The 24192-nt window shown below is 47.3% G+C and overlaps 1 protein-coding gene across 16 annotated transcripts in view; it reads right to left on the bottom strand.

The window, feature by feature from the left end:
- The window catches only part of LOC116851258 (sex determination protein fruitless), a 134194-nt gene that overhangs the window by 68150 nt on the left and 41852 nt on the right, over window positions 1–24192 (bottom strand). Inside the window, exons 1-3 of one of the 16 annotated variants that reach the window (XM_032830524.1) lie at window positions 20314–20648; window positions 18426–18537; window positions 17752–18014 (exon numbers count right to left, since the gene is read on the bottom strand). The exons of 10 other annotated variants lie outside the window; for them this stretch is intronic. The gene's annotated coding sequence lies outside the window, so the exon portion shown is untranslated. 5 more of the 16 variants (XM_032830526.1, XM_032830527.1, XM_032830533.1 and 2 more) reach the window with 5 other exon arrangements.

The raw sequence follows: 24192 nt of genomic DNA, 5'->3' as shown, positions 1-24192 counted from the left end.
AGAGAGAGAGAGAGAGAGAGAGAGAGAGAGAGAGAGAGAGAGAGAGAGAGAGAGAGAGAGAGACAGAGGGAGAGAAAGAGATCGAGATAGAAAAGGAGACGGTCGAAGTCCCTGGAAAGCGAGGAGAAACGGTGCAGGCGAGACGGCAAGGGAGGGGGTGCAAGAAAAAAAAAGAGGAAAACGATATCGACAAGGGAGCAGCGGCGCGAGCCCGAGAGAGTACTCTTTCCCACTGCAGAATCGAGAGCTAACTCGAAACCGGCGAAGATAAGAAGGGAAGACCGTCGGCTAGGCCGGTCGAGGCTGGCCACCAGACCTCCGCCAGACCAGACGGAATTAAAAAACGTAAGAGCATTGTCTACGTCGGTCGCGATCGAGCGCGTCTCGGAATGGTCGGGTCCGGCACGGGATTATCGCGGTTTACTACCGCAACAAGAGGGTGCTGGTGGGGTTGGCCCTGTCCGTCCGTAAAGGACGACGTTCTGAGGAGAAGTGCAGAAATATCTGAACCTGCACTTGACGAGCGATTCGGAGCCGGTTCTCGCCGAGGCCGGTTAGCGTTTCTGACCGCGGTTGACGAAATTTTATTTCCACGCGATTATTACGTAACGCGCGCGTCGTCGCCGTGCGTTACACTGTGCTACACACAACGTACGATGTCGCGGTAAATAATTCCGCGGCGATTAGCGCTGCGATCTTGAAAGGATCAGATTGTCAAGCGACTAGTCGCAAAGTTGATCAAGGGAACGTTGGAAAACTGTGCGACAAAAACCATCGAACGTAATATGTAATACGGGCGAAAGGTGAAACACGTGGCCGCACTTCTCGCGCTGCAGAGAGTCTCCCGCATATAAAATTCTCTATTACACCGTCTCAGCATTCTATACGCTGGGCTTGGAGTGGTAAAAGGGACGTGCGACGAAAGCGAACCCTCGATCGATGTAATTGGAAGCCTTGGCTGACTTTAACCGATAGTTACCGACTAATCGCAGGTTAGCGGAGATATCCGACCCTCTTCCACTTCAAAATCCGACGAGAACGCGACCATGAGAAAGAAAGATGAGACAGAGAGAGAGAAAGAGAGAGAGAGCGCGCGCGCGAGAATGAAAAATTGTAATCGTGGAATTAAAAAGCGACTGAGGAGAGGTGGAGCGCGCAAAAGAGCAGACAGATAGTGATGTTTATGGTTTAGGCGCCTTGGAACATGTCCCCTCAAGCATACAGATCAGTATACAATGCATAGTAGCTGTACAAATGTGGTATATAAAAACACATATGAGAAAAAGGAAAAAATAGGTAAAATACATGTGCACACACATGTGTGTAAAAACAAATCAAAACGTATCCGAAGTAGGAAAAGCACAAAAAGAAGGAAGTAGAGAAAACGTAAAAGAGAAAAATAGAAAAGAAAGAATGTAAGTAGCAAAAAGCAATTGACAAAAATCGTTTTTACACAGCCGACAAGAGAAAGAAAGGAGGGAATGAGAGACAAGTGTGCGCGCGGCCGTTGATTTTCCTGGTACGCTAATGCGAATGACCGGTGGACGAGAAGCGTCTTAATGCGCGCTGATGAGAACATAAGCAGTCGGTCGCAGCTGTCGGCATAGCCAACGCCGCCGGCCCGGCCGTCCAGCCGTCAACAGCAATCTACGTGGAATATCTAAATTATACACGGTGTCCCGGAACTATCGTCGATTGTTGCATCTACGAGCTTTTCGAGCGGCTCGCCGCACGCTTCTAGGGAATATATCGAGGCACGAGAGACAGCCCTGCTCGGATATCTGAACCGCGAATGAGATCCGACGCGCGCGCGGAGTTTCGATGCGCTTCGCGAGACGTCGATACGAAATCTAGCTCGCGGCGTTGCCCTCCCTTTCCCGTTTTCTTAGCGCAGTCTTGAGAGACTTCTCGGCCGATTAGCAATTCGTGCGCAAACACACCGCGCGATGCAGCCGACTGCACTCGGCCAAATCTGCGCGAGACATTTGCGTGAACGTTCCCGCGCCGGGCGAGCCCATTTACCGTTTAAACACAAGACTAGAGTACGCGCGGCTAAATGCGGAGCGAGCGAGCGAGCAGTAGCCATAGACATCGGTTCAGAAGAGCTTCATTATGCTGCCATGAAACAATTGAGCAGAACTATATTCGCCGCGGCTGCATCGTACCATTCTACGAAGGGACGAGTGCGTTTCACACATGCATTCGAATATTTAGCGTAAAGTGCTTCGCCGAACTAGTTATCGCGCGCATGCGAGGCGAGATATCGCACCTCCACCGAACGGAAAGGAGGCAGGGTTACTCCGACTGGCAAGACTCGAATTTTCCGGAGATCGCGCGCGATTAAAGAGCAGGGAGTGAACAGTTTCATTTGAAATTCTGACACGATTCAACGAACAGCCCGACTGCATTAGAGATGTCATTCGAATTCATTAGGACGTTCATATGTGTTTTTTTTCTATGCCACATTTGTGCAGCTACTGTGCCATACTTGTATACTGATCTGTGCGCTACATACGGAAAAGAGAAAAGATTTGGTCGGATTAATTATGTATTTGGTGAAACGCGAACGGACCAGAGCTCCGATAGAGATTACCAGAATTCTGCGCTCAAATTAACACGTTTACTAGCACAGTTTATCTGAAGGACAGCTTACATCACATTTTTTTTTTTTTTACGTAATACACGTAATTATTTTTTACAAATAGTTTGATGTGGACGTAGAAAAAAATTTTTTGTCGTCACACATATGTATGGCGTTGATAGCGAACATGTGAATAAAATTCTGATTATCAGAATCAAACGAGATTTCTAATTAACATCAGAATTTGTAACTGTTTGACTTGAGACAGTTGCAAGTTCTGTTTAACCAAGTCTTGTTCGGGTAACCAGAATTTGCAACTGTTCAACTTGAAATAATTGTAAGTTCCAGAAGGTTAACCAGAAGTCCTATTCGGTTAATCAGAATCTTGTTAATTTGAAAAGAATTCGATTCTATTGGAATTCCGGTTCATTCATATTTCAGATCTTCGATTGATCCAGTCGAAAGTTCTTTGCGTGTAAAACCGGCGAAACAGTCGTTACCGGAAGTCATCGATCCCAATTTTCGGGAATTCTCCCTTCGGCTCGACTCTTTAGCCGAGCGTTCCTCGCGCTTTATTGTATACCGACGATATTGCATTTTACTTTCCGATATCTCCTGCCATCTTATTTTTACATTTCGCGGCGGCTAGTAAGGGTGGAGAGGTGTACGCGCGCCGGCAAATGCGGACTTACATCGCGGCGGAGCGAGCTTTTCCATTTGCAGGCGCGCTCCACGCGAATCTCGCGGCACACGCTCGCTTCTGTAAAAAGTCAATGATGATTGGATACCCGCGCCCGTGTGAGAGAGCGAGTGAGCGAGCGACGATATTCAATCGACATCAATACACACACGACGGGACGCGAATGTAATTGAAAAGCCGCGCTCGCTCGTTCGCTCGAACCGCGGACGAACGGATTTTACAGGGGTTTGCGGAATTTTTATTGCTAGCGATTATTAATAGCGTCGGAGTTTCGATTAATTAGAAAGCGCGCGCACGCGAGCTTCCCTTAATGGCGCATTCGGACTCCTTTGTTCGGATCCTGTTGCCAGGCTGTCCCCCCGGTTGGTACATAATCGATACCGTGTAGGTGCGCGGGAATCGTATCTCACACAAACACACACACATACACACGTACACACGATTCATTGGGCGAACATATTTCACGTCGTAAGATTATTTCGAGAAAAAGAGAAACGTTCCTTTCAAGATCTCTTTCGAAAAGGACACGCAGGAGATGGTGCTAAGGAGAACATTTGTGTTATTTATTACCTTTTTTAATCAATTTGCAACCCGCCTTATTTGAGTAATTAAGCTGTCATCCCCTTTGTCACGACGTTGGACATTGCGGACAGTGACGCTTCGAGAATTAAATTTCTGTTCGCAGAAAAAAATCTCAGTTCGTGCATGCGAATTGAGACCAGACGAAAATTCAGCGACGAGGAATAATATATCTCTGTTAGCGCGACTGACAGTCAGCTGTGTTAGAAACTCGGTTGCAACAAGGCACAGCCGACGGTTGTGAGGACAATTGACTGAACGGCAATCTCCTACGGGAATCTTTCTATTACCGAATTTTTCATGTGATTTTTCTTACCAGGCAACGCGGAAAACTCTGTTACACTAACGGAATTGTCTTCGCCGTGTAGAAGACTGCTAAATTAAATTAATTGGAAAATGAAGTTCCCCTAACTATTTACGCTGCCGTGAAGTTTGAGCCCCGTCCTTAATTCCCGATATTAAATAGCTTTCCAATTAAGCTGATTAAAAATTTTTGCCGAGAGAAGATCGTCTGGTCGATATAGACATTTTAAAGCGGGCAACATTTTATCGCGCCGTTTCTCCGCGTAACGTGAGAGATTGTCTCACAAATTTGGATCTTCCCCAATAGTAACTGATTAGATTAGATTAAGTCACACGCGTCCCACGAGATGTGCGTGTGCACGCCCTCATACGCCGATACGTTCCTTTATACGCGAGCGAGTCGACCGGAGTGCTCTCTCTCTCTCTCTTTCTCTATCTATCTATTTATCTCTCTCTCTGCACGTTTTTCGAAATACAGAAAAGTTATGAAATATCGCGGAGCGCCGGGCGAAACTTTTAATGCGCGGTCCGGTAGCTAGTCCGCGCTACCTCGCCGCCCCCTTATATAGGATATACACCTGTCTGTACGAGAACCCGCCGCTTGCGGAGGAGGGGCGCGCGAGCGTGCAACTTTTTTATTAAAAAAGTTTTTCGAAATAAAAATCAGACTCTCGTAGCGCGGAGAGATACGCGCGCGCGCACTCAGATATACACAGACATACACAGACATACACACTTTGGATAAAGCCGCCGTGCACACGCAACGCACCCCCTCGCGCGACGGTACCTTCGAGGAGTTGCACTCGCGGGGTTTTCTACCCCGTGATCGGGATCGGTATGTTTCACATCGACAACGGATAGACAACGTAGTGATCGAGAGTCCAGCGAAGTGTCTTTGCGACATCTTCAGGAGGACAACTTTGTTGCACGCAACAGTTACTTCAAATTGCGCGACTCTGTCGCGAATTAAGTACTCTGCTTTGCCATACCTTGTTTAATGCGTTTGAGGGAGCACTCGTGTCCTCCGAAGCGCGTTACAACTAATAAATGTAACGACGATGAAATGACGAAGAGGTATAACACAAGTAACCCATTATTATTTCATTATATTGCGTATAATTTCTCTTGAATAATTGTTTCATTATGAACAATGTCTCCCTCAATCTGTCTTTCTCCCTCTTTTGTATTCTCCTCACCTCTCCTCCACCGCGAAGTGCGCGTTGCCATTAAATAATCAAAACCTTAATATTCGGCGAAATTTGGTGAACTTTATTTCCCCAGAATTTTAATTCGGACTTTAATTATCTGTTATCTTTAATCATCGCGCTTCTCTGTATTTTTCATTAGCGGAATATTTAACTAGCGCATATCGAATGTGAAATATCACAGAGTCGCGACAAACGTCGAGCTTCTATTACGCCGATCGCAAAAGGAAACGCAAAACCGCGCGCCGTCCTCGGCAGCATTCAAGAACGCGCGCGCGAAAATAAGGCAGAAACGTATTACCAATTTATATTACCAATGTAGCTCCGACGAAACAGGCGACCGGGGCGGGCAGGAGGGGCGGAGGCATCCTTTTCCTCGGGAGGAAAATAATTTCGTTCGCGGATGGTTAACGAGAACGACAACGATCGGCTCGACGTCGCCCCGTCCTGCACGGAAACCGCGCTCTTCGTCATCCCTCCCGCTTTCTCTTCCACCCACTCCGCACACACCGCCCCGCCTTACCACCCTAAAATCCTCCACCCGATTTTAATCTCCGACCGACGGAGCTTTTACCTACCCCCTGCGCGCTCGCTCGCCTGGATGCAGGGAAAAAAAAAAAGGTAGAACCGCTCGCGAAAGAGAGGACTGGAGGGGCGAAGGGGTCCGCGCGGGGAAGGGTGCTGGGGCGCGATGGGGCGGCTCGCCGCGTCTTCTTCGGGGCCGCGCTCGCTCTTCCGCAGGGCAACATTTTTCTATCATGTAAATAAAATTTTTTCCGATAGCCGCTCGCCCGTTCTCGCGAAACAAACAAACAAACCACTCGCCACCGCCGAGCGCGTAGCCGGGGTTGGCGCGGTACGTCCGCCAGGCCCCTCCCCACTTCGATATGGGTCAAACCGAAACCGCGCGGCCTTCCCCGCCAACCCCCGGGGCCCCCGCCGGCGAATCCGCCCCTGGTACCCTCTCGCGCGCCCACACAATACCCACCGTGCGCGTACGTGCACACGTATACACCCACGCGGCACGGCTACATACGGGGCGCGCGTACAATCGGAGAAACTGCGAAAGCGACGGCGTCGTAGTCGGCGCATAAGGGGGCCGACGGGGAGAACAGGGGCAGAGGGAGGGGGGGGTGGAAGAAGCGGAGGACGAAGAGAACGAAGCACGAGACGGAGTAAAAGGAAGAGGGGGCGGTGGCGGCGGCGGCAGTGGCGGCGGCGGCGGAGGTGGCTCGTTCGGGGGATCTTTATCAAAGTCAACGCACGCCGGTCACCATGGCAACGAAATTGGATTTTTTTTCGAAGTTTTTTCGGCCCTTCTCGCCGGCGCCCATTCCCCCGAGAAGGGGAGCGACGGCGGCGGCGGCGGCGAGGGAGGCTCGACGGAGGAGACGGCGGCGGCGGCGGCAGCAGCGGCGGCGGCGGCGGTGGCGGCGACGGAGTGAGAGGAGCAGAGAGCGGGGGAGGGAGAGCCGGCGAAACGGAGAAGGAGGGAGCGAAGGAGAGAGAGCGAGTATCGAGAAGGTCGGGGAGAGTCTGACGAACGGCGACCGGGGAAGCCAATAATTCGAATTGAGAACAGCCAATGGCCGTGCATCTGATTTTTTGTCGTATCATCGCCGAGGTCGTCCGCCCTCCCCCGCCACCCGCCGCCACCCCCCGCGCCGGCTCGGCTCGCCACCCCCGTTCTCCCCGCGCGCCTCTGCCGCCGTCGGTCGCGTCGACGAAAGGGGCCGCTCTGCCTGACTTTTTGTAAAAACCTCCCCCTCTCTCCTCCGCCGCCACCACCGCCATCACCTCTCTGTGTCCTCCTCGTCCTACCCCTCCTTCTGTTCCGTCTACTCTCTTCCTCCTCATCCTCCTCCACCTCCCGCTTCCACTTTTTAACTCTTCGTTGTCCCGTCTCTCCTATGGTGTTTTGCTGTACACGCTCGGATGTGCAACGTAGATATATCGTCGCTATCGCGGCGAAGAATTTCCAATATGATGGGAGCGCGGCTATAGTCCCTCTCTCGTATACGCGCTCTCTTTCTCTCTCTCTCTCCTTCTATGTTTTCTTCCTCTCATTTTCGCGTAGTCTACAGACAACAGCTCGCTCGGACACGTCGCAGCGTTATCGCGAATTCCGGCGACGAGAGGAAGGCCGCAAAGCCCGCAACCGGTTGCTTACAGCGCTCGACGATTATGTCCGCGTTACGTCGCAGTCGGTAACGCGATGCGTCCAACGTGGTCGCGCCGTTGCGTGTATACAATAACCGACACCGTCACGCGTACGGTGGTAAAACGTGCACGGTAAAAGACACAGTGGGAGAGCTATCAGACGCGATATCATCGAGGTGTCAAGAGCCGATACTTGGCGCAGCGCGCGCGCTCGTTTCCTTCTGAATGACATTTATCTTTCTCGTCTTCAAATATAGCTTGTTTATGCGCCGATCTCGTCGTACTGCTACGTCATGATACTCTTAAATAGCTCTATATAAGATTCTGGACGGCAACAGACGCATTATTCATCCGTCCGTGTTTATAACCGTTCATAAGCGAGATATGAAAACTGCATCTTAATATATCCTACTCTTCCGAAGAATAATGCGCTCCGGGGCTCCCGCCGCGTCGTACGTTTCGCCCATCCCAGAGAGCCCAGGCCAAAAAAGGACACACATATATGGAAGAAAGAAGAGAGATAGAGTAGACTAGACGATTTTCAGCCCGTCCTCGCGAAATTACCATCTGAGGTGGTTTCCGAGTAACGAAGTGCGGTGGCCGCCTCTCGCATTTCCGCGCACGCTTCCACGAGGAACGACTTCTGTGAAACTTCGTCCGAGAAGCTGAGGTTCGTGTCGCACGGTGGCGACGACGACGGTGGCCGATGAAGTTGGATAAAATTCACTTCGCAATTTAGCCGCCAACAAAAACCGTCCAACCGCGCGCGCTCAAGTCGAGTCGGCCGAAAGCCGACGTTGCGAAAACCTTCCGTCCTCTTATTAAAGTTTCCAATACTGTCCCGGCGATTCCGCGCGAGTTCCGTTCGCATCTTTATTCATCGACATCGGTTATCATAAAAAGAACAATAACCCAAGATAAACTGTATTTAACGAAATGAGGAGTTCGATGGAACAAATGCGTGACAAACGCGTGTAGCGTGCGCAGTGTTGATGAGAGGCAATCTGAATAAAAGACACATTAAGAGCGCGGTTAATGCAACTACCGAGAGGCAGATCAGATTGAGCGATTTACGGTCGCTGATGCGATGCTGATGCGTCTTATCGCACATATCATTATTTTAGCGCGCCGGTGACGTGAGCAGCTGATATACAGGCGAGCTAGAGTTTTCGTCGCCAGATATAAGTGGCCTAGAATAATAGAGCACACGATAATGTCAGCATGTTCTGAGTGAACTCGCCGACTGCATCGAGCGACCTCCATAATTCATTTATAGAGGCTCTTCTAGAGCAACGAAATGTTTCTCTCATTCGTGGATTACGGCTAATCTAAGATTGATTTATTCCTGGCGGAAATTACAGACTCGAAAGCGACTCGAAAGCGGCTCGAAACGCAGCTGAGTTTCCATCGTTAGGACGTTTCGATAGATTAACCCACGACGCTACTCCGAATTGAAAATGAACGGCAGTTTTTTGTTATTAACGAAACGAATGCGAGCCAAAGTTTTCATCTTATTTTCGACCTCAATGCACCATTTAACGTCTGATTTGACACTCTGAAGCTTACATCGGTCTCTTTTGATTCTACTGCTAACTTTTGATATCTGCTAACTTTGCCAGGAGGTTCTCTTTGGAAGCTACACGTAATATCTCATGCGTCGTTCATTTCAGAGGCGTCAAGTAGAGGCTTCGATTTTCATGTGTTTAGTGTATATTCACGTGTTGAGCATATACTGATCCTTCCAAATGTATAGATGTTAAGAAGTTCAGGTTCAGTTCGAGAGAACAGGGTTCAAATTTCGACTCGGAATTTGTCCCAGAAACGAGACTCGAAATCAAATTAGGGCTACGTGCGTAGCGGCGTTGAACACATGTAGATACATCACGCGAAAAGAGTAATTTTGACACTTTTGCCACTTTCAAGCGGCACACGTGTCTCGTCAAGTTTCCTGCCGGCTTAGGGTTGCGCGAAAAACATCGCGATAAAGTTTCCACGCGCCGTAACTCGCGCAGATCTTCAAAGCGACGACAACGCTGAAGAAACATCGGACGATGGCGGAGAGCGAGGGGTTAACGTTCTACAAATATTTCTGCAGTTTCTTCGGGAAGTTTCGCTCTCGGATACCAGGAAACTCTATTCGTGCGGCGGTCGAGTCGAATGTTATGTCGGCTTGAGTTTCGCCGGAACTCGAGAGGACGACACGCGGCTTGTCCACTCTCCCTCTCTCTCTTTCTCTCTGTCTCTTTCTTTCTCTCTCTGTCTATCTCTCACCAGGATCTCGCGAATATCGCGCACCGAGCGATGTACCTGAACCTTCCCTCTCCCTCTGCCCCTTTCACGTCCTTTCCTCTTCCCGCCGGCCGTCCCTCAGCCGTGTCTACCGTGAGTTCAAAGCTCGTGCGGGAAAGAGTGCGGGAACTTCCGGTGGCGAAGCGATCCGAGCACATTCCTCGACGACGTACCTCGAGCTTGGCGAACGGCTGATCAGCGAGCGTTCGCGCTGTGAGCTCTGCGCTCAGGTGGAAAATTATCGTCGCTATTCGGTAGCACGAAATATCGTAAACAACTTTGCACGGCGCTTTTAGAAGCCCTTATTAGTATATCTCGAATTCTCTGGCGGAAGTTTGCGGTACCCCAATTAAAAATTTACTTCCCAGACTCGATCGTAGCCTGCTCTTATAATTCCTCGGTATTCCGGATACGTAATCCTAAACGAGTCTCCGAGCTCGTGCGGGAACACCTGATTTCTGACTGGACGTTTGCTTTCCCCTGCGCCATCATCACGTCGTTCTTTTCCGAACTTGTCAATCTAAAATGATACTGAACAATCGAGAATTGCTCAATCGTGGGTTGAAGCGGATTGTAAAAGCCGAATACGAGAGACCGCGTGCACACTATTTCGATCGCGAGTAACACGCGTTTCGCGCGACGCGACACCCACCGAGTCTGGAGAATCGGGAGCGGAAGTGTGCTTTAGAGCGCTCGAGCGCGCTCTGAAACGACCTTGTCCGCCGCGCACTCGATCGCTGTTCCCTTTCGAGATTGCTCGAGCCTCTCGATATCCTCCTCGATTACGAGCGAAGTAATCGGACCAGGCCGGTCGGGTTGAAGTCCGGTTTCCGGCGAATCTGTTTAGAAAAACACACCACGAAACAAGCACGTGCACGTGAGATGTCTAGACGTGTCGTGCGCGAAACAAGACACCGGCGATATGCGAGAGAACCACCGACGTGCGAATGAAAACGCGCCACCGACACTTGAATGTTCGCTGCGCTGTTCTATGCGCGCGCGCACACACGCGTATACGTACATGTAAATGTGCATACAGTGAACGTATGTTGCGTATATAAGATATAATTGTCGTATTATGAATCCACTGCGAGACTGTTTCACGGCGATCACAGTCCAGATCCGTAACGCCACAAGAGTTTCCATGCTCTGTATGGCAAATGTGCAATAGAAAAGTTTCCCCTTTGTCCTCCAAATTTGTAAATTTTAATAGCCAGGCGAGTTTGCGGCTGCATTATTGTCGTGACGATAATTGAAATATTTTTTTATAAAGTTTGCGTCCAGATAGACCAAGTGTACGTAAATTTGGCGGCACTTTGCCACTCGCGATTTGTAAAGGTTGTGTCCCTTATTACGAGCGCTTTCTGCGGCATTCGTGTATTCATCACACAGAATATAGCGTGAAAATCTGACAAGTAAACCTACCCAAGTGTTACACTCCGATTTTGATAAGTTTTCAACATGCTGTAGTCTAGGTCTAAATAAGAGACATATATTGTTTCATACGTGCCTATACGGCCGATAAGAGAGCGAAACACCCTCTTGAAAAAGAGTTTTAATATTTCTGAGCGGATATTATCGGAACAGTAAATAATACAAAAAAAGTTTCAAATAAAAGTTTTATGGGTTTTAATAAGGGTTTATGGGTTTATGGGTTTTTATGGGTTTTATGGGCTTAAATAACAATTCACTCAGATTTTTCGAAAATGTCACTTTTTTCAAAATCTCTTTTTCCCTCCTTAATTTTGTAAAATCTGAGTGCATTGTTATAAAGCTCATTGAAACCCATAAAACTTTTATTTGCAACTTTTTTTTTTGCATTATTTACCGTTCCGATAATATTCGCTCAAAAATATTAAAACAAATTTTTTTTAAGAGAGTGTTTCACCCTCTTACCGGCCGTATGAACACGTATAAAAAAATATGTATCTCTTATTTAGACCTAGACTACAGCATGCTAAAAGCTTATCAAAATCGGAGTGTAACACTTGAGTAGGTTTACTTATGAGTATAATTTTTGGTAAATTTATATAACTAATTTGTGGTAAATTTGTATCGATACAACAAAAACTTGACATTATCGTACGATGAAAATTTCATAATTACTTTAATATAGTAAATTTGCCTCATAAACACAGTAAAAAAATTGTAGAGTCTCTATCGTCGACTGTTTGACACGTAATAATCATGGATCTATCTGGGCATCTACTCAAATAAAGTGATAAAACTCAATAAGAACTCAAATAAAGATAAAGCAAATCGGTATCTCTGCCTATTTAAAACGGTTGAAATATTGTCTTATTGACTCTACATCTGGAACGTAGTCGAGATTATCCAATGAGGGAACTTATATCCGATTAATTCCCAAAAATTGAGTTTTCCCGATGAACGTCGCGAGCTGCGTCGAGAGGAAAACATTCAAACCATTACTGAAACCAAGTGCACAATATCTTTGTTGTTACTTTCCGCACGATCAGATCACCAATCACCGTATCCGTTCGAATGCTGATACGGTCTCCGCCTGGGTGAAATAGTGGTACGTGTCAATAAAAAATAAGAGTCTGTGTAAAACGTATTCGGCGCGGAGTTATTTTAGAAGAGAGGACGTGTGAGGTATAAAATTTTCCCCCTCTCAGTTTTCTGTTCACAGAGAGGAATCGTAAAGAGAAAACTACTTACGGTAACGCGATCCGATTTTACACTTGGCGCTCTCGCGAATCTTCCTTACGTCGCCCGAAACGGGAGGAAAATGACTCGTACCGCTGTTTCACCCAATGGCGGAGCTCATGTCCGTACAGCTCTCGGGCGGTCTGTCAAACGTAATCGCGTGGCCACGCTCGTCCGCGGTTTTTGCCGTCCGCGAAAGATTCAATTTTGCCGACACATTATTCATAGCGCATTACCGCGTACCGGTACGAAACTGCCGGAGCGCACGCATGCGTTATTATGCACGGTAACTTGTTCAACGACGCCCACACCGCTCGCTCGACCCGCGATGCGGATCCCCTTCGTCGACGTACAAATGCGCCGTAATTAGAAAAGTGTACGTGTAAGCGCGTGTTCGTTGACACCATCGTCTGCCTCCCTCCTCTCCTCTTGCTTCTTTTTTTCCCTCTTCCTTCTTTCCCTGTCCCGTGGATGAACGCGGTTGCATTCAATATTTCATGCAGAGCGCTACGTGAAGCGTCGCGTCGCGCTTCGTCTTCTTCTTCTTCTTCTTAGCCGTCGTCGTCGTCGCTATTATTCGTGTCAACCATCTGTGTAAGCAAGTCGCGCGTCACCCGCGGTCGACTATAGTCAGTGGATGAACTCTCGCTCGCGATCGATCGATTCCCCCTCGCGGTGTCTTCTTACATGCATTTCCGCACATGGTATTTCGCGCTCGGCACGCCGATAAAATCACTTCATTGCGGATTCGCTCGTGAGCGAGGTTCAGAGGATTCAAGAGAGAGGAAGAGTCAGACGAGTCACACGAGTTTGTGCTGTTTCGAAGATATTCCCTGAATGAAAGAGAGAGAGAAAGAACGGGAACGTTGTGCGAGAAGTTCCCGAGGTAACTCGACATACAAGATAAAAAGAGAATGTACATAATAATGGATTACACGTGTAGATGCGAGAATAGATAGGGAAATATTCGTAACGAAGGTAGAGCGGGAATGTGATTTGAAGCATTCAGTTGGCTTGAATTTTGCATCAAGCATGAAGTAACTTCGCTAATAATAAAAAAAAATCTACCACGTCTACCGGTAAACGAAGAGAGAGAGAGAGAGAGAGAGAGAGAGAACGAGCGCTCCTCTCTAAATTAGAAATTTATGCTCCGTTGCCGTGGCCAAACTGATTTTCGGAGAATCGGTTCTGCCGTTAAAATGCAACAGGTTTTCGAGACGGGCCGGATTCAAGTTCTCGATCTTGCGGAACATTCCATCGGGTCGCCGTGGATCAAGGCCTCGCCCTTTTCGCAGGGTCGGATAGCGCGAGTCGCTTCTGGAACCTTGCCTCGCGCGTTACAGTATATTTTCGCGCGACACACCAACGTCCACTTAATAACGCCAACAATACAATACGCGTACGTTTCTCTTGTTTCGTGCAAGCGCAATTTATGAAAAGCCGTGTGATAACTGTATTGTATTCGCTATGAATTACGTACTAACCGCGCGCAGTTACGTCAACCAACTAATAAACAGCTTTGTCTTCGAAATGCGCGTTAGATGTCGCATTATATATTATCATAATTAAACGAATTCGCGCTCAAACGCCACCGGGGAAGAAATGCAGCGCGCTTCTTGTTCGCGACTATGTCAATGGTTCTTTTAAACGTGAGTCTTCTCTCCCACTACTGGCGTCTCTAGTGGCTCACAGTCTCGCTTGTTAGATCCGTTTATCCGCCACTATCCACCAGTCCCGCCGCCGCCGTATCCATCGTCAGCGAATCATAAAATTCCACTAGCCAGATATACGATACAATCCTTTACGTTCCCGCCTTCCCAGCCGTATATACGGTGCAATCAAAATGAGCACATAATGAAAGGCGGTGCAGTATCCTCGTAAACGGATAATAAGACTGCAACTAACGTTCCACGGGGCTACGTGTATCCTTGAGTTGAAAATACTTATCCGACAAATTTCAATCGGCGGGATCATGGACACGCGTGGGAATGGACACGCACATCGTACGTCCCGATAATAATTGCAAAATGCGACCTCTGATATTCTATTGTACTTTAACGCATTTAATATCCATGTAGCTTTCTGTGCTCTTATTGTCTTCTATCTAGCTCAGATGCTTACATCATGCAATTAATTGACATTCAAAACAATCGAGTATCACATACGTACACATTTTATATAATACGTCTTACTGCAATTCGTCATATATCTTACTGCAATTCTGCGTTTTGTGTGTGGACTCGTAAAAATACTCTCCCTCGTAATCTACCGTATGTGTTCGTATGATTAAAAAATTTTATTCACCAAAAATTTAGAGAAAAGAAGATGAATAGAGAGAGAGAAAGAGAGAATAAAACTAATTAAAAAATATCATGTAAATGCCTGTGATGAAACGTATGCACTACACTCAAAATATCGATTTCTACGTGTAGACGTTTTTCCACCCTGCGATTCGTCACTATAGTTCCGCATAATTCCCTATCCCGTGACTAAAAGTTCTCCCCTATCTCAGGCGGATCAATTGCGTCACGCGACATCCTATCGCACCCCAACATCGTCGGCAAGAAAAGAATCGAAACGCAGAGGGTTCGATCGATTCGCACAGCTGGTTTCCTGCCCGCATACGCGATACCCATGCGGAGACGTACATGTATGCGCGCACGATGTCACGCACGTGCGTGTGCCTGAGACACGCGCGCGTTCATACGGCGATATACGTATGTGTGAAGTCGTGCCGAGTCGTCCACGAGTGCATGCATGCGTGCATGCACGCACGTATGACGCGGTGGACGTATATGTAGTGCCACTGCGTGAACGTAACGCACAGAGCGTACGCGTAGCGTAGCTACCGAGTACGCACGTGTGTAGGTCCCCTCTACTTTTCCCCTCTGCCCCTGTAACACCACGCACCGACAAAACTCCGCGTGCGATTGGCCGTGGCGGTTGACCCCTCCGTCCCAACCACCCGCGACTCCACGTACGACCTATTCCATTCAGTCATCCGTACGGACTCGAGCGTTATCACGCTACCCGTGTGCCGCAGCACGTTGTGGTGTCTCCTTCTCGCTTACGCCTTCCTTCCCCCCTCTCTCTTTCTCTCCCTCTCCTTCCCTCTTTCTTTCTCTCTGTCGTTCCCGTAGGAATCATCGGCATCTCTTTTCCAACAGCACGCCTCTTGCGTCTTTTTCTCCCTCACGTTATGCACGCGAGAGAAGCGTACACTGCGGAAACACATTCGCACAGGTATCCAACCTGACCTACGCGAGCAAGCCAGGGCCGAGAGATCCTGTGCAATGTCATCCGGTGTTAACGGAGAATTCGTTAGCGGGGGAAAGGAATTTAAGGGACGTTAGGAGAAAAAAGAAACGTTACGAATTATTTAACTTTAGGGATCATTTTTCAGACCCTTTTCCAGGTCTTCGAGTAAGTTACTTTTATTGGAAAGAATTATGGCTTGCCTTTTGATTGTGAATAGACGACAGACCATTGTCCCTTTTTCGAAAAGGGACGAAAAGAGACTTGCGGACTTTTTGGAAACTGGCGGGATTTTGAATTTGCCCTTGATAGTAGCTCTTCGAGCAGCTTTGTGACCTTGAATATCACTTATTCGGCTTCAGTACATATTTCGCATCTGATCTTAGAAATTATTTACAATTCTAATTCCTCGATAATTTCTCGAAAACTATCTTAAGGGTTAAATGTGCAAATTCAAGAAAATATGCTTAGGGAAAAGGTCTTTGTCCCACGTTCAGTAATGAAAATAAATACAATTTTAGACGTGTATAGAAAATCATATATACAGAATGGTTAATATTTAAATATTAAAACACCTACTATCTCCCGAACCGTTAAAGATATTAAAATATGGTTTTCACGGAGATAAACTAGAAGGGACTATTAACTTACTGAATTGCAGTTTTCTGTACAACTTTTGCAAACTTATCAACGCTGTTCTTGCAACAATTATTTCTCTAAATGTAACAGATTTTATATCGTTGTATCTGCACAAAGAAAAATAATTTGCTAGCCCAGCAAACTTTCTGCAAATTTTCTGCTCTAGCAAAATCTTTTCGTTATTATTATAGCAAAAAGATTTACTAAGAGTACTAATCACTATTTGCTGAATATAATTTGCTGAATCTACAAATTATTTTGCTATAAGAATCATGATGGATTTATACAAGCAGTTGCAGTTTTGCTCCGATAATAAATAAATTTACTAAGGATACATTATTTTGCATCAATAGCAAATAAATTTGCTAAGAATACATTATTTTGCATCAATAGCTAATTAACGTGATTTTTAGGACAAATACACTCAACAAATTTTTTTCTATTTTTTTTGGCAACAAAACTACTACTCTGATAACGAATAATTTGTAAAATTAATTACGTCAACTAAATTTTTTTATGTCACTACGAATATGCAGTAGGAACGACAATTTTGTTGAAAGAGCAAAATTATTTTTCTCCGTGTGTCTTTCAACTTTGATATATTGCATAAAAAATGATATAAGTCAATTTAAAAAAATCAAAGTTGAAGTCAGAATCTCTGCAAATAAAAATTCTACAAAAAGCTGCAATTGTATAAATCTATTCGTCGTTCAAGTATATCATCGAGATATGAATAAGATTAAATTTTTCATGTGCCATACAGTTTAGGAAAAAGAATGGCTATGATAGGATATTTTTTTGTTTCCGGTGGCAAGACAGATTGCTCAGATGTAAACAGAGCACCAACAGTATGAATAAACATATATATTTCCAAGCTAAACTATATTTTTGAAAAAGAAAGGATGCAGCCAGCATCCAGCAGCCAGAGACTGCTATTGAGTTTTAAAACTACTGCTTTTTTCTTGAATACTCCGAAACCTCTACGTTGAAATTTTTGTTGACTATATATCTTCTTTCACTATATATCTTCTTTCTATCTTTTTTTTTATCTTTCTTTCTATCTTTTGTTTTAGGTAATTTCGACGGTACAAACAAGAAATTTAACCTGCATAGGTCTGTTTTTGTAGTGTAGTTTTTGTTGTGTAGTGAAAATCTACACAATTTAATCTCGTAGTGAAAATCTACAAAATTTAATTTCGTGTAAAATTTATTCTGTTATAAAAGATTCAAAATATCTCGAATTCGCGGGATGTAAGTGACATTGGGAAATTGACGTGGTTACAACGGGCGGTCGTGTGTGACAAAGGGGAGGGCAGGGGGGAAAGAAAGAGAGAGAGAGAGAGATAAAGAGAAATCCAATGGCATACGGTTACCTATGCTGTTCGTCGAGCTGCTGAAAACTGGCTCACGAGAGACTCGTGAACGATGCGGTATATCAGTTGGTGCTTCGTTTCCGGAAAGCTCACCAACGTTGGCCAGCCTCGTAATTCAACACGCAAACCACTTCTCGTCTCGTTAAACTACACTACGTGGATCGATCTGAATCACTGTCGTGTCAGCCGTATCCCCGGTTAAAAATGTCCGATAAATATGCGAACGGCGCGGTAGAAAGGCGAAGTGACGTTTATTAGAGGATCTAATGCATAATTATGATCAATTATAATACGTAAGTATGTAAATATGGATTTTACGTCTGCATTCAACTTGGAAAATGGAAAAGTATCTATGAGGCACGACTGTAGGAAATTGGGAAATTGGGGAAAAAAGAAGAAACAAATAAAGAAAAAACAAGAAAAAGAGAGGGAACGACAGATGGCTGATAGATAATTTTTCATCCGGTAAATAATTGACAACATACATAGACGACAGATGTGATACGCCTTATCAAAGGCTACATTCTCACCATATCTAATCATGTTGTCACTGATTAACCCTTTAGCGCAAAGGCAAGAATGAACTACATCCACATCATCAAGTCAGTAACCTACTTGTAGGTGACTACTTGGAATGCAGTTACATCCGAAATACTAAAAGAAAAAATGCTTACTCCGTTCGGTTATGTCTCCTATGGGGCTATGCGGCTATGCGGCTATGTGGCTATGCGGCTATGTGGCTATGTGGCTATGTGGCTATGTGGCTATATGCAACTGTGGGTGTACCTTACGAAAATTTATCAAAAAGCGATTGGATACGACTGCACTATTTTTGCATGCCACGTGTACTACAATCGCTGCTAATCCAACACACCAGACAGATCCAATTGCATGATTATTTGACTTTTTAAATAATGAGCCAAAAATAATGAGTGTAAGACATTTGTTTCAAAAAAATCGTCTCGTGGATAGCTCACGCGACACAAGTATATCACCACTTCGACAATTGCTTCGACCCCTCACGAAAGGAAAAGCGACCAACTCTTTTCGAGGCAACAAGACTGTTGCACGATACGTTAAGATAGTCAACTATAGGCTTTTGGATTTTGAAGAAGTTCGGTTCGTAGATATATGTGCCCTTCCCCTTCCTTGCTTTACTTCTCTCCTTTATTCCCACCCTCTCCTTCTGTTCTCCGTTTTTTCTTTCTCTTTCCCGTATTCTATCGCTCTTTCTTCGCTCTCTTCGTCTCTCTTGTATCCTTTTGTCCGACCGAGAAGAAGCGCGGGTCGAGAAGCTCGTGCCCTTGCCGCAGGTACGTGAACGTAGAATTCGCACAACGCGATCCTATCGCAGTCTATGTACAGGCTGCTCCAAAACGAACGCTACACATCTCATCCGACATTTGTATAAAAAAGAAGTATCTTGACAATCCACACGCAAAAAAATCTAAAATAATTCAAGCGTTTTCTACTCTCTTAAAATCAGTCAAATATCACTGAAAGCAGTGAATATACACTGATTTGCAATTATAAGTATAGCACTGAAAGTGTTCAATGATTATAACTGTGATCAGTGACTATTCACTGATTCATTTTAAGAGAGTACATAATAGATACACCATGTGGTGTGCAAAAAATCTTTTCGCACGTGATCTTTACGTGGTGAAAAATTTGGAGAACGTTATGTAAAAGCAAAAAAATAGATTCTCTGCGTGCTCTCAGTTGATGTAATGCACAGTTTACATTTTATTCTGTATATTAAAAGAGAGAAAACATCATTAGGAGGGGTATGTTGCACTCTGTGTTTTTCTGTATGGTTAAGCACGTCCGGACAGAGGTGGCGGCGACGCGTCTCTAACAGCACGACTTTGCAACTTCGACCTCGGCTTCGTCGCGAGATCTATCGATATCGACTCCAACGAGGTGCACGATGAAACTTTCACCGTGGCGAGAAGCTTCCTCTACGTGATGAAAAGCGCGGTCTCGGCTTTGAATCTCGTGAACGCGAAGAACAACGCGCGATAAATCACTGGAAGAAACGTGGCTCAGAGTTCGCCGGTCGAGGCATCGATGTACTCTCGAAAGCGAGCGACCAGCCGCTAATAATGTCTCCTATTCATGCCCTCGTTCCCGTTACGTATTTCCTCTGAACTTAAGCCTGGCGCGAGTACACAAGAGATCCGAGTTGGTAGAAGGGGAGGAGACCAGAAAGCGCATTTTCCCAAGCGCAACGCGAGTACGGCGCGCTCGCGCACCGCCCTCGTCACACTTTCTGTGTGATGGCTGCGTGTGTGTGTTCGTGTGTCGCATGTGTACGTATACTTGTGCGCGATCGAGTGAGAGTAAAGAACACACAGAGACGGTGACGTACAACAGGCGGGAGTTTACTGCGTTTTGAAACGAGAATCTCCCTTGTGTATAACAGGAAGTATAATGTACAATTAAAATAAAACATAGGATGCGATTAGATAAGGCTATCGAAACCAGAAGCGCATGAGAGATCGCGAGTAAAATTTAATGAGAAGGAAAGAGAAAGAGAGAAGGAGAGAGCGAGCTAATTACCTTACGGGTCGAACTCTGCACAAACGATAGAAACGATCATCGTGTGCGAAACCGATGAATCTAATCCACACAGTAACGTACAAACGCAACGACGATAAAGAAAACTCAAAGTTCAGCTTTCGAAATCTCGACGTCACAAGGCCGGGAGGTAAAGTGCGGCGCACGATATACCCGGTCGAAAACAAAGACAATCGCGAGACGATAAAGAAAGGAAAGAGAAGGAGGAAGAGAGAAAGAGAGAGAGAGAAAGGAGGAAAGAAAACGAAAGTCGGCGCGGATAGGAACGCGAGATACGAGGAGATCGCGAGGAAAGGGCGCGTGTAATTGGACAGAGAAGGGCACCTCTCCCTCGTTGGCAGCGCGCCCTGCGCGCTGCGGGATGGTGGGGCGCGGCGCGGCGCGGCGCGACGCGGCCGCTGCGCTGCGCGCGGCACTGCACGGCACGATATGCGGGGGCGACGAACGAAACGCGGTACGACTCGGCGCGGCGACTCGACGTGTGTGTATCTCTCTAACGGCGGCTCGCTCGCGCACCGTCGCGCAACAGAGCACACGGAGTGAAAGAGCACGGGGTACGCGTAGAGCCTAGGCACGATACTGAGGACCTCCGATCCGCGCAGTCCGCGGCGGCTCGGCGTTTTCCTCAAGAGGGCGGAGAGGCGCGGGAGAAGGCGAGAGCGACGGAGGAGAGGGGACCGTGGGAGGCCGCGGGGAGAGCCGGCGAGAGGGTGGAAGGGTGAGGGGCAACGGAGAGGCGGACGAGAGGCAGGGGCAGAATTCTCTCTGTTATAGATTAAAATTTTTTACGGGGAAGATATTGATTGTTGCTTTTTATTAATGTAACATTAAAGTAGTGCCCGCGGCGGTGGGGGCAATCGCCCCGCTGTGCGCACCCATCAGTGGAGGGGCCCCCGACCGGACGCGGAGTGGGGCGATCGAGTGGGGGTGACGAAGGAGGACGCGAGGGGCGACGGAAGAGGAAGAGGAGGAGGAGAAGGAGGTGGAGGAGGAGGTGGTGGAGGAGGAGGAGGTGACGGAGGAGGAGGTGAACGACGCGATGGTGAGGGCATTCCGCGCGACAGAAGGAGCTGCTCCGCGCGCGAGCGACGAGGACGACGAGAGAGCGAAGCGACGGCGGCGGGGGACCGATTACTTGGCGAAGGGGCACGAGGGGCCCCAAGTCCGGAGCATGCGCGGCGGGCGTGGGAACGGGCGTTCATGCCCAGACAATCCCTCGCCGTCTCTCTTTCTCGCATCGTCGGACCCGCTCGCGGCTTTCTCGCTCGCACCGCGACTCGCCCGTTCGCCGCCTCGATCCTTCCTTCTTCCACTGCCCCTTCGCCCCCCTCGCTCGCTCGTTCGCTCTTTCTCTCTGCCCCTCTCACTCTCTCTCTCCGTCGCACCATCCCTTTTCTCGCTCTCTTTCACTCGCTCGTTCACGCTGGGGTCCGCTCGTTCCCTCTTCGGGGACGCATCGCCGATCACGGCCGAGCGCGCACAACCCAAGGCCCCGCGGGCACATTGCTTACTCGCGCAGGGGTGCTCAGTATCTGGGTGATCGTCAATGCAAATAAAGATAATACCCAGCGTATGATGGTATAAGTGTAATTACGCACAGCATATCGGATATAATCGCGCTGGCTTTCTAGCGCTTCAATTAGGCCGCTCGGCTACCGGCGAGATTCGCGTTGCACCGTTGCATATGTGCATCCCTGTGAAATTAATACAGGACCCCTCTTTCAGCATAGCAAAGGGGAACGCTGATACAAACGATGTTTGTTATCAGCCCTCAATAGAGGGAGGAAGGGGGCTTTTCCATATATGGATGCCAAGAACAATTGCTTTCAGCATCGTGTTGCGCTTTCACGTCAAACGCGTCGAATTAGAGGCCGTATTCTGCGTCTTTATTTTGTAACTCTTAACGACTGTATCGTTATCGTTGAACGTCATTGCGCGGCTAATATGCTATATGTTATGTCTGCGCGACGATGCGTAACGCATACGTTACAAGATTACTAAGTAAGCCATGCTGACGCGTACTCGAGTGTTAAATATACCTTTCTGATTTTCAAGCTGAAACAACGTTAATGCAGCACGCTCGTGTGCACGGAAAAAAAGAGTTGGCTGCTGCATGAAGAGTCTGTGTGTGGTAACTAAATTTCTTTGTAATATACGGATAAATACACGTAAAAGTGTATACCGCCAGTAGGCGTATACTTGGCTATAAAACCGAAACAGTAGTAAAAATTTTAATTACAGTAACTGATATACTTTCAGCAAACTACGATTAGCTACGGCAGTAAAATTTTTTTTAACCATTTGAGAAAACTTGAAATTAAAAGGACATATTCAACGCTCGTGCGGATCAATATTTACATGAAGAAAATTTTATAGTAAACATTATAGGACATTATAACCGTGGAGTAGATCGACATTTTGCAATAATTCATTATACTTTCCCTTCATATGCGCCACTTGTATATAAGAACTGAAATGTACTATTAAAACATTTACTATATTTCTAGCAGAGTCTGTTGTGTTTTTAGCGAGATTTACTAGACTAGATAGACCTTTCTGACAGTCTATTCCTGGACTATACCATATCCTGGATTATATCCTGGTTTATACCATTAAAAACATAATAGCGAAATTGACAGGAACTTAGATGTTAGAGAACTGCAATATTCTCTCCGTGCAAAAGGCGCGCCAACAGTTCGCGCAGGTGAATCCCGTTTACGGGGATCTCGCGGTCGATGAACGCGATAGATCATTCGGCGCAGCCTGGGGTGCATTTGTAGCGACCGAGTAAATCGTAGGACGCGTGCACGCGCGCGTTACGATGACCGGCGACGACACGCGCACGCAGAAGCGAGCGCGCGGACAGAGACGAACGGACACGCGCGCGGAGCGAGCTGTGTGTTCGCCAGCGCATGCTAATGCATAACGGCGCGCACGGCGGGATGCTGGGGGCGCAAAGAAAAAGAAGGAGGAGAAGATGGCGACGGGAGGAGAGGGAGAAGAACGCGTATTTTGACAGCGCGCTGTAAACCTTCGTCATCCACCGTCGAATCTTTCTCTTTGCGGGCCTCACTGGCCCGCGGACTAGTAGAACAAAGAATATCGCCCTTTGCCCTTTCGACAGAGCCGCGCGCGCGCCTCCTGCGAAGGTTCACGAGAGCGCGAATGACGCGGCGCGCGCAGCCGGTTGAAATCGAATCGAGTCTATCGGCCGATTTCGCCGCCGGACCGTTCAGTCACGCGCCCGAGGAACGGATTAACTTTTTTCCTCACCCCGTATGTATGAGCGATCACTCCGGGAGTCCTGACTTTCTCGCATTCTTCAGGCCGTGCCGCGCCGCACCATGCCATGCCGCGTCCGAGGAAAAAGTCGATGAGGAACGACGTTACCGTGTCCGTAATCTACGTAAATCGCACAGACCGCGCCGCCGCCAACGAGCTCTCTTCCCAGAGCGCGAAGCATCTACTCTCCGCGCGCCGGTGGAACAGATGGTAATGATTACTGCTAATGACAGCCATCAATTCACGGCGCATTCGTGCGGTCGGAAGCTACCGTGGGCGCGCGTACGAGTGTGTGTACACAAGCCGCGAGAGGGATGGGAACAACGCGGTGAACCGGGGGTGACATTAAAAATATCGAACGGAAACGATGCGAGTCATTTCGATGTTTATAAAGAAAATTATAATATATGCTAGCTGAGGGGAAGAGAGAGAAAGAGAGAGAGAAGAGAGACGGGATATAATTGGAGCATGACCGCCGCCCTCTGTCTCATCCGTGAGAGAATGTCGTGGTTTTTAAATACGTTTTGTCCCGCCAATTGCACGACCGATTATACCCACGACCGCGAACGCATTTCTGCC

The sequence above is a fragment of the Odontomachus brunneus genome, unplaced genomic scaffold (assembly GCF_010583005.1).
Source record: "Odontomachus brunneus isolate Ranch 3 - 2012 unplaced genomic scaffold, Obru_v1 Obru_scaffold_169, whole genome shotgun sequence".
Lineage (NCBI taxonomy): Eukaryota > Metazoa > Arthropoda > Insecta > Hymenoptera > Formicidae > Odontomachus > Odontomachus brunneus.
Note: the sequence above shows the minus strand (reverse complement) of the source record. Positions and strands in the feature narration are given on the sequence as shown.